Source organism: Rattus norvegicus, chromosome 17, assembly GCF_021556685.1.
Source record: "Rattus norvegicus strain SHRSP/BbbUtx chromosome 17, alternate assembly SHRSP_T2T, whole genome shotgun sequence".
Lineage (NCBI taxonomy): Eukaryota > Metazoa > Chordata > Mammalia > Rodentia > Muridae > Rattus > Rattus norvegicus.
Window position 1 is genome coordinate 27,222,446 of NC_141550.1, and position 11,240 is coordinate 27,233,685.

Below are 11,240 nucleotides of genomic sequence, written 5' to 3' on the forward strand. Positions count from 1 at the left end.
TGGACACAGAATGCAAATATTTTTACTGAACAACCTAGCTAAGGTTTCTGTTGCTTCGATGAAACACCATGACAAAAGGCAAGTTGGGGAGGAAAGGGTTTAACTTGGCTTACACTTCTAAATCACTGTCAATTATTAAAGGAAGTCAGGACAGGAACTCAAGCAGGGATGGAGCCTGGAGGCAGGAGCTGATACAGAGGCCGGGGAGGAGTGCTGCTTACTGGCTTGCTCATCCTGGCTTACTTAGCCTGCTTTCTTTTAGAACCTAAGACCACCAGCCCAGGCAGCACTCACGGTGGGCTGGGCCCTCCTCCATCCATCACTAATTAAGAGAATGCCTTACAGCTGGATCTTACGGAGGCGGGTTTTTTTTTTCTTCAAATGAGGTTTCTGCTTTTCAGATAACCCCAGTTTGTGTCAACCTGACGTAAATCTAGTCACTACACTGAGTTTGCTTAATGGAAACATTGTAGCCTCACAAGGTAAGCATCACAGTCTCCTATTCTCCTCTAGAGATAAAGGGCGGGGCCTGCAGGGAGGACGGTTAAAGCAGGTGTCTGGGAGAAATGAGGCCTTAGGCACCTCCCAGGGGAACTGAACCAAGCGCCAATACATGGCAGCAGTTTCCAAGGCCAGATGCCTGCTGTGCCACTTGGGGCTTCCTTTTACATCAGCATGAATTGTGAATTCATACCATACCCAATGCTGAACCATCTGGGGAATGTGGCAGAGAGGGGCACTGTATCTAAGCCCGAGGCTCCCAAGTACCACAGCACAGCTAAATCACCTGAGACCCGCAGACCCAAGGGTCCTCATCCTTACTACGGAGTGCTGATCCTCAGAGTGTTTTCCGAGGAGACTCTGACTTGAGAAGCCTTATTTAATCATTCAGGATGAGGGACAGCAAAAGAAGGCCATAACCTAGAGCATTTAGGTAACAAAGGAAGCAGGCGGTCGTAGGCATGGTTCCTGTTTAAAGGGATAAACTCTCTCTAGTACCTAGCTAGCTAGCATACATAAGCACTCTCGAGGACAATGACTGAAACTGTTAAGTGCATGTTTATCCGGTGATAGGGTGAGAACGTTCCCCCTTTCATTTCAAGATGCAAGCAGGAGCTCTTTATTCGCGACGATCTTCCCACGTGAGCTGGATTTTACAGTACACATCTCAGACAAAACTCCTTTCATTCCACCTGCCAGTTAAGTAGTCCTCGGGGGAGGAGGAAGCTCCTTTCCGAGGCTCACCAGCGACATCAGCCCAGGCGCTGGGCAGAGGAAAGGTCCCCCGGCCAGTCCTGAGTGGAGAGAAGAGGGGGTGGAGGAAGAGGAATGATGAGTGTCGGCGAAAAAAAGAACGGACCTTGTTCTTACTCTAGCCTGACTGTGGCTTTCCTTGGCTACTTTGTCTGATGTTCAGAGAAGCAAGCAGAAGGTCCCAGGTCCTTCTTAAACAGACGAAGTATTAGAGCTTCATTTTATAAAAATAAACTTAAAGTGATAAGCCCTCTTGTCATGACGGCAAATATGGGTAGGCATGGGGTTTTGTAGTGCCCTCCCCGAGGCTTCTGCTGTCTAGCAAGTCTGTTCTTAATTGTGTTTAAACAAATACAACACGGAATGAACCAATCCCACCATTATTAAATACACGGCTGGACGGCATTCTGCCCATTCAACACCTTAAGGCACCACCATCGCCCCTCCACCTTCAGAATCTCACAAAACTCCTAAGTGTGCACCTATTAACCGTGAACCCCCAATTCGACTCTCCCATTCCCGGCAACCCAGTCTTTTTGTTTCAATCTCTGCGGAGGTGACTCCTTAGGTCTCTTTCTTAGAAGCAGAATCATAAAGCATTTGATCTTTAGCAAATGGTTAGCGTTTTTTGTTTTGGTTTTTTGGTTTTTTTTAAGAATGTTCTCAAGGTACATCACATTGTGACATGAGTCAGACTTTCTTCTTTTAGAAGAGCGTGTGTCAATGTTCATTGGTTAGTCTGTGTCAGTGTTTATCCGTTAGTCTGCCTGTAGGTCCTTGGGTTACTCCTTCTTTCTACCTACCTTTCGCCAGCAAACAAAGGACTCTCTAGAGTTTGTGAAGGTCTAACTTCTTAAGAGAAGGTATATTTAAGTTTTTTTCACTTGAAGTTGGACTTTTAGATTGTCACGTTCTCTGGGTTTTGGTGTACTACGCAATCTCTGAATGAATAACTCATACATTTTAAACGATAGTCATGAGAATCAAGTTCATAACCAGAGAGAGAACCATAAGAAGGAGGAAGGCATGGCCACCAACAGTCAGACTTGGGCTGTCCCAGACTGGTACCAGGAAGTCAAGAAGGGAGACGATACAACTCAGCGGCGAGCGTGCAGAACACACCCACAAGGCTGTGTGAAAGTGAAGGAAGCCTGTAATTTCCAGCCTCGTGGGCTGCAGTGTCTCAGGGCTTGGGTTCTGGATTGACAAGGAGACAGTGTGAACGAGTGGTGAGGAGTGTCAGGAGAATCAGCCTGACTTCTGACAGGAAGCTTCACGTGGGTCCCGGGATATGGCTGGGAATGGTTGTCTTCACAGTACGGTCTACCTGTTGGCCCAACCAGTACCATACACACTCATGTCTCTACCAGCAGAGTAGATACTCAACAACTATGGGTACCTAGCATCTCTGTAGCCTGGGACCCAATACCAGGACCTGCATTAACTTGGCTCTGAAGCAACTGTCCTTTCCTTCTGCCTCTCTGTGTGGCTTCCCGTGTTCCTTTCCTTAAATATCCGCATTGCTTTGCATTCAACTCCCATTCTCATTTATTTTGATTATGACCCAGTAGTGCTACCAACCTTACCGAAGGCTGCCGAGTTCATTGACATTGGCCAGTTGTATCGGCACCTCTCAACAGTTTGGAAGGTGTGTTGATTGACAAGTTTTATTTGCTTGTTTTAGACAGAAGCTCGATGTGTAGTTCGAGCTGGCCTTGAACTTGTGATGCTCTCTCCTTGGTCTCACAACTGTTGTGAACGCAGTCCGGCTTGTTTCACTGTGCCCGGCTTCTGGAAAGCTTGTGAATTTATTGCCCAATCTGAGTCATCTTGCTGCAGGGGTGTGGGTAGGAGAATAGCGGGAAAGGTGGGAGGATGACGGTGGGAATCCTATGGAATGCTGGGTTCCCTTTTATGCAGACTTCCATGGGCAGCCGACAAAGCGAGGCTGGGACACCAACTGGAGGAAAGGGCAGCCAGGCCGAGATGGAAGACAGCAGCTTCCTCCAGCAGCTCCCATCCCCGGCTCTGCTCCGTTTTTCACTCTTCCTTGTGTAATCCGTGGCCCTCTAGACATGACTCACTCAATGGGGAGACTGTAAAACCTCCACAGAAGGCTGGCTTTGTGAGCGTATTGTTCTTTTATGGAAGGGCCTTGGTTATATTGATTAATTAGCCAGCTAATTAACTCATCAACCTCCATATGTTTACTGAGTGTTGACTGTGTGCCAAGTGCCCTGCTTTGTCCCTTCACCGGGATGTACAGAGGCTGTTGAGCCTTGTGGACCTGCGCCCATTTGAGTTTATCTACCCTCCCAGGCACCTTCTGAGAGCTCTTCAATGCTACCTGTTACTCCCTAAGCAGTCCCGAATGCTAGAACTGTTTTCTCCATTGTAGGGTTTAGACGGAAGGTTTGGGAGGGTAGATAGCTTACCTATCTAGTCAGCAGAATGGCCAGGAAGGATGCCTTCCCAGATGGTCATCACTAAATCATGTGATCCTGTGTACCCCAAGCTGCCTTAAACAGAGTCATTGACTCTTCCCAGTGTTCCTCGCTGCACAGCCCTTTTCAAAGCTGTGCACAGAGGCAGGCACAAGGGCGGCCCTGGAAGAAACCAGACTCTCGGTATAGACAGATCTAACCCGGAAAGCGGTGTAACCCAGATGTGCACATCTGACAATAGGCTAAAGAGAACACTGTACTGTTCTGACGATTGATCTTTCAAATATTTTGTCTGTTTTATTCACTTAGGTAACTAGACTCCATTTCAATTACTGACTAGAAAAAAGTTAGGACATGCAAATGTGCCTGAAAAAAATAATAAAACAGTATCTATCTTACAAAAGAACTAGAGAAATTATGGTGCTTTTGAAACAAAATCGATCTGGCTTAAACGTTTGAGAATTCTCTAGATTGGTCACGGACGGATACTGTGTTAATTTCATTTGGTTGTACAATTGAATTCATCTTCAGCATAAACATGGTTATTCTTCAAGGAAATCACGACTGCCTTAGTTTTGTCTCTGAGATTTCCTGTGGTTCCATTCTTAGGCACTTTAACTTATTCCTTCTCATTTAAAGCCCCAAATGATGTAAATAATAATAATAATGATGATAATAATAATAATAATAATAATAATAATAATAATAATTCGGATGTGTTCTTTTTGTTTAAAGAACATTATTACTTCTGTATTTCACTTCTATCATTAAGACATGCTTATAATGTTGCTTAATCCCAACAGTGGTACATTACTGTCTGGGAATTTCAACGTCCTGGCTGGGATGGACTTCATGCTCGGGGGAAGACGGTCCTCCGTTCCTCCACAAAGCTGCTCTTGTATGCAGCACCTGGGTCATCATGAAGGACTGGGTCAACTGGAGACAACACACTGATTGTTTCCCCTCTGTCTATGTAATGTCAGAGTTAACCCATCATCTTTATAGACGTGTTAGAAAATGCTAGTATGGAGAAGAAACAAAACATTGTCAGCAGGAGAAATGGAGAAGACACACCACTATTCTGCCTCCTGCTTTAGAAGGTCCTCTGTGTTACATCCACTCACCTCGTGCTGTCTAAGGGAGTGGGCTCTGGCCAAGGCCCTCTCTCACTTCTCAGTATCACAGAAACGTCTGGTATGCTTTGCTCTAATATGGAGCCAGCAGACTGTGACCTCTAGGGCGAGCTGGTGTGCACCTGCCTTTACATGGCCCATGAACTGTGAACAGAGTTTCCACTTTAAAATGCCTGAAACAGAACATTAAAAGAAGAATGTTTACAAACAAACAAACAAAAAAGGACAAGAAATTCAAATGCTGGTGTCCCCAGATAAAGCTGATTGACACTTAGTTCTGTGTGGCTGCTGTCACTGGGCTGTGGCCAGGCTGAGAATGCCCTGCTGGTGGGCTTGTCTGTGACGCACCAGGAAAATCAAAGCCATCCTGGAAGATCCACTTTCTTCAGCCCATCAAATGTCTCATGCCCCCAGTGTTTGTCTTGGGTCTTCTGGCCTTCTCTTCTTTTACTTTTTTTTCCTCTCATGGGAGGTTGAGCCCCACTTTCTTTAGAGCACCCCCTTCTGGATGTTTTGCCATCTTTTTCTTCTCTCTCTCCTCCGCCGTATTATAAAAATTCTTTTCTACTTAATCAATCTGACACAGTTTTAAAATGTGTTTGCGGGGCTGGAGAGATGGCTCAGAAGTTAAGAGTACTGGCTGTCCTACCAAAAGTCCTGAGTTCGATTCCCAGTAACCACCTGATGGCTCAGAACCATCTGTAATGAGATCTGGTGCCCTCTTCTGCCAGGCAGGCAATGCACGCAGGCAGTATACTATATACATAATAAATAAATAAATCTTTAAAAGGTATATAAAAAGTATTTTCCGGACACAGTCAGAAAATAACTACCCAGGGCAAAACAAGTTATAAATAAGAAAGGTTACAGCACTGAGGCCTTAGCCCATAACTGCTTAACCCTGCTGATCTGAGTCTGTGTGGAGAGAGCACACCACCATGGTGGGAGAGCGTGGCAGACGGAGACCTCTCACTACATCAGCTTTGAAAGGAAATCAGACTGGCTGGAATCCCACCATCCCCTCTGAGGATACAGATAACCTAAAGGCTTCCCTTCTGACAGCGCCACAGGCTGGACACCAACCCTTCAAGAGGCAGATCCAGGTTGCAACAAACGAGACCTTTAAAAACCATTTCCCCGAAGGCTCTTCACTTGGGTCAATCAGACCAACTACAGCCCACCTCTTTGCTCTCCTCCCAGGGACATTCACCAAGGGTTTTGTGGTCACAGCCCCTCACTAACTCCTTTGCATGCTTACCATTGAACCTACTCTCACCGGAAGTACTGACCACCTAGTGGCCAACATTGGTTGTGATTTCCTTTTACTAAGGGTGACCTTTAGTCATTCTTAGTAAGGTTCAGTAAGCCATTTAGTTCCTCCTGTCTTAGGCCTGGTGTTGATGTGCCTCATATTCTCTTATCTTTCCTTCTGTTTCGATGTCTCATCCTGAGCATTCCCTGTAATGCTGTCCTGAGATGTCTTTCCTCTCTGTGTGCTTTCTGTAGATCATTTCCTTACGTTAAATGCCATTGCTGTACTTAAAGTGTATCCTGCAGAGCTGCTGTGATGGAAGCTAACGTCCAGTATATGCACTGAGATGTAGACCTTTTTTTGTTTACACGTTTTAAAAAATCCGTTGATTTTCTGTGCATGTATTCATGTAAAATGCAGGAATCCACATGTGTGGAGGTCAGAGGACAACTGGCAAGAGTTAATTCTCTTATTCCATCACACGGGTTCTGAAGACCAAACTCAGGTTGTATGGCTTGGCAGCAAGTGCCCTTACCTACTGAGCCAGCCTGTGATGTGGGACTTTTAAGAGACCATTAACTTACAATGGCTTTGTCCTTATGAATGGGTGACTATTGTTATTAAGGGAGGTTCATTAGCTATGACTTGACTCCTTCAGCCTTTCTCACATTTCTTACAAATCTTCAGTCTTGCCCTTTGCCCTCTATGTTAGGGTAGTGTGGCAGGTGGCTCTTAGCAGGTCGGGTCCTTTCCGGTTGGACTTCTCAGCCTCTGGAGTCACAGCAATAATTAAATTACCCAGCCTCAGGTATTTTGTTACAGTGGAGTGAAATGAACTATGACAATCTTCACTATGCAAACCACTCCTGATTCTAGAGCCCTGAGATCCTGACTCCAGAGCTGCAAACCTGACGTTTTCTCCATGGTGATAGATAGAAGGTAGATATATCAAATGTACCGTTTTCCACCACAAACTCTTCACCTGCCATTCCCAGCTCAATAAGTGGAACTTCTTATTGCAGTCCCAAATCCAAGACTTAATATAAGTGTGTGTGTGTGTGTGTGTGTGTGTGTGTGTGTGTGTGTCTTTCGACCTCCCTGCCCCCTGTTAGGTTCATCTGTGCCAGCTCCTCCATCCACCTCTATGCTATCCTCCTGTATCCCAACCCCTACGGCACCCGAGTCTTCACTAAGTGCTACCTCCCTTGAAGTTCTTCCCTTGGCACCCTTCGTTCCATCTCCAACCTCAGCTTCTAACTCCCTTTCTCTTCCTGCTCCCTCCTGCCTCTTCTTTAACCACACCAAGCCCAGCCCCATCTACAACTTTCTCTGGTGTTTCTCTTTGTTTAATTTTCCATCTGAGATTAAGTAGAGTCCCTCGTTCCTCCTACCCACAATCCTTTGTGAGATCATCTTTCCTTAGGACCGTTGTCGCTAACACTGCACCTTTCTTAGGAAGTTATTGGATTTTGTCTCTTTCCTCCGGAATGCAATCTCCACGAGAACAGAAACTGGGGACACATCTCCAGAGCTTAGAATTGTCCTTGTTTTTAGTCAATATATTATTTTTAATTTTTTATTCCTATTTTTAATTTATACTATTATTATATTTGGGGGATATGTGTGTACGCACATGGGTATTAGGACCCACGTGTGGGTGGAGGTCAGAGGAGTCTGTCTGGTATCCTGAGCTATCACATTCCCTCATCTCCCAGGCAGGGTCTCTCATTGAACCTGGAACTAGGCTGGTAGCCAGTAAGTCCCAGCAATCCTCCTGTCTGTGCCTGTCATGTCTCTGCGGTCATACCTCACAGTCACAGAGGCCTTTACATGGGTGCTGAGAATTTGAACTCAGATCCTCACACTTTTGCAGCAAATGCTCCTACCCTTGAGCCATCCCCCTTAGTCAAGACTTTACATTGATAACTTAAAACGTTGATCTTTAGTCTCATAACTATTCTGTGTATCTACAGTCCTCCAGCCCTGCCTGCCTCTGTTGGAGATGAGATCCAGGGTTTCTCTTACTCCCTAGACAATACATCCTCAGAGATCTATGGCCCTGCCCATTTTTTTTTCTGTTCATATTTGTTAGCATGTAATAGTTTTGCATACTGCTTTTTCCCGTTCAACAAAACCAAGTATTTTCTCGTTATTTAATCAGATTCATAAGCACCCTTATAATGGTTGCAGAATACAACATTCCACGGTTGTTTACCTCGGTGTAACGTGATATTTGGGTCATATCAAATTTTTCACGGGGATAAGCAACGTGTGCCCGAGCATGAGTGTGCGTCTGCTCACATGTGCGTGCCCGTGCACTACCCTGATTTATCTGGTCACTGGAAATGAATCCATGGAGACCCATAGCCCAGTAGCAGCCGCTCCCAGAGCAGCACACCTGGTCTGGCTTGAGACTAAGCCCAGAGTCTGGAGTGCAATTAGCATTTGAATTAGCAACATGAGGATAAACAGGTGATTATCCCATTTAACAGCTGTCGGATGGTGTTAAATAGACACTGTCTGACAGCTTGAGCTTCAGATGTAGGGTTTATTAACAAATGATTTTTAAAAAAGAAGAAAAGAATTGCTCCTTAAAAAAAAAGTGAAAGCAGGGTTTTTGGGGGTTTTTGTTTTGTTTTGTTTTGTTTTGTTTTTTTTAAATCCTTTCAAACTGCTTTTGACCAAACTTAACTGATCCCAACTCCTGAATCAGGCTGCTTGTTCGAGAAGTGAATGGCACAAATAATCCCATTTCATACTTCCCTGCCCTTTGTCTGAGCAGCTCTGTGTGGTTTACAGATGCTCTTACCACACCCCTCAGCTGGGGCAAGGAACGACTAACAGCTAACAGCATGGCCCCCACAGCTACACTCTGTTCACAGAGGAACTACAGAGCCGGTGGGCTTTGACCAGATCAGGCAGATGAAATTCGAACCCACAGCCTCAGCTTGGAACACAACACTCCTTGTTTTCTTGGTGGAAAAAAAAAAATCTATTCCCACTTCCAGCGTTAGTATCAGGTGGGAGTGTTTTGATTGCACATTATGTTTATCTTGACAGTTTTTCTCTGATTACCAGCCCTGCATTAGAGCTGTGAGAATCTATACAGTATGAGTTCACCGTGGGTGGGGTGGGTGGAACTGGGAGTAAGGGGGAGTGAGGACGCTGGTAGGATAGATTATCGAGGCTTCTCATTACCTTTGTGGTTCTTGATTTCTGTTTTTTGGGGGGTGGGGTGGGTTTTTTTGTTGTTGTTGTTGTTTTTTATCTAGGTACTAAGGACGGAGCCTAAGCCTTGCATATGCTACGCTCACACTCTGGCACTTCTGGATTTATTTGCCTTACTTGTGTGGATGTAGGATCAAAGCTGATGTAGAGCTGCAGCGGCCTACTGCATTGAGGTTGATGATTTAGGTTTCCTACGACATTTTTAAAATCCTCACTGAGCCAGTCTTCTCGGTGAAGAAGCAGGCAGCATTTCTTAGTATACAGAGAGAAGGCAAGCCTGATGAGGCAGAAGCAGACAATGAGTTTAAGGCTAGCCTGGGCTACATAGTGAGTTTCAGGGCCAACCTGGGCTACATAGTGAAATCCTGTCTCTCTTAGAAACAAACAAAGCAAAACAAAAATAAACTTGAAGACCAAGAACAGGGAAAGGCAGGTTGGAGAGAGGCTCCAAGAACTTATTGTTCTTCGAGAGGACCTGAGTTCAGTTCCAAGCACCCATGTCAGGCAGATGACAACCTCCTACAACTCCAGCTCCAGGAGTCAGATGCTCTCTGTGGTCTTCTGTAGGTGCCCATACTCGCACGCGCATGTGCACACATGGACAGGCACAAAAATAAAATAGAACATCTTTAAAAAGGGAAAGAAGGGGGTTGGGGATTTGGCTCAGTGGCAGAGCGCTTGCCTAGGAAGCGCAAGGCCCTGGGTTTGGTCCCCAGCTCCGAAAAAAAGAACCAAAAAAAAAAAAAAGGGAAAGAAGTAAGGGAGGGAGGGAGGGAGAAAGAAAGGGAGGGAGGGAGGGAGGGAGGGTAGGCCTGGGAAGAGTGTGACTTTGGAAGGTGCTAATATCATTCTCTACATTGTAAGAACATATATGCTTGGATGTCACAAAGAACTATAGACTATAGACTATACGCTATAGACACTGTCAGTTCTACAGGGCACTGTTCTTCACTTAGACTTCCCCAGTACGATGCTCAAGCAGTAGTTTATTCTTTAGCACATGCCCATAAAACACATTACCTGTCAAGAAAGGTAAAACTCCATTATCCAAATGATTTTTAAACTATTAATAAAAAAGTAGAACGGATCCCTCAGAAAATGCAGTGCTAAGCACTTTTAATCAACTTGGGTGGCATTTGCAAAGATCTGAGGAAAGATTACTAATGTCATCTATCCACGACAAGGTTTGTGATTTGCATATATGTAAATCATGTCTGTCCATTTTGTTCAAAGTCAACAGGAGGATGCAAGAATTTGGAATACCCCAAAAGGTAGTCTCTGTTTCCCGTGCTTGGAACAAAGATCTCATGTGTTCCTGACATTTCATGGTTGTAAGAAAGGAAGTTAGACTAGAGTCCAATAAGTTGTATAGCCTTGGCATATGTATGTCCCAAATATTGTATTGGACACATACAAAAATGTACTCATTTTTATTATGTGTTGTATGTAACTCACTGTGTTAAATTGGTAAGTTTGGCACAAATCTGATTCCATTCTTAAATGTTAAAATTTGGACCAAGATAGTCTCCATATATGGTCAACTGAAACCTAGGTTGATGTGAAAGCTAGCTGTAACTTAACCCAACAGTGTTTTCTGATAACCAAGTAATGGAGTCGAGCCAATCAGAGGCTACACAGTGCCAAACACAACTACAGTGTGATGCTGACTCCAGTTAAGCAAGTTGTTTCTGTAGGTCGTTTCCTTTTCTCCGGCTCTAAGTGTAGTCTGAGGAAACTGTCTGTTGGAGACTTTCTGAATCAGCTTCCCACTAGAGAGCTGCCTGTATGTATCTAGAACCTTCTTTTTGTCCAAATAAACTGTGGAAACGAACTGAACTCAGATTTTCTTTTATCACTTTTCTCTGAAAATCGTATTTAGTTGGTCCTCTCAACTTTTCATCTGCCAAGTCTGATCAGCTAAGCAAATTA

General features: G+C 44.7%; 1 protein-coding gene across 5 annotated transcripts in view; it reads right to left on the minus strand.

Moving 5' to 3' along the window:
* LOC102549751 (uncharacterized) overlaps positions 1 to 11,240 on the minus strand; it is an 18,434-nt gene continuing 7,194 nt past the window's right edge. For all 5 annotated transcript variants that reach the window (XR_015641564.1, XR_015641565.1, XR_015641568.1 and 2 more), the window contains 2 exons: positions 4,823 to 5,004; positions 1 to 1,295 (listed from right to left, as the gene is read on the minus strand). The gene's annotated coding sequence lies outside the window, so the exon portion shown is untranslated. The remainder of the gene's footprint in view (positions 1,296 to 4,822; positions 5,005 to 11,240) is intronic.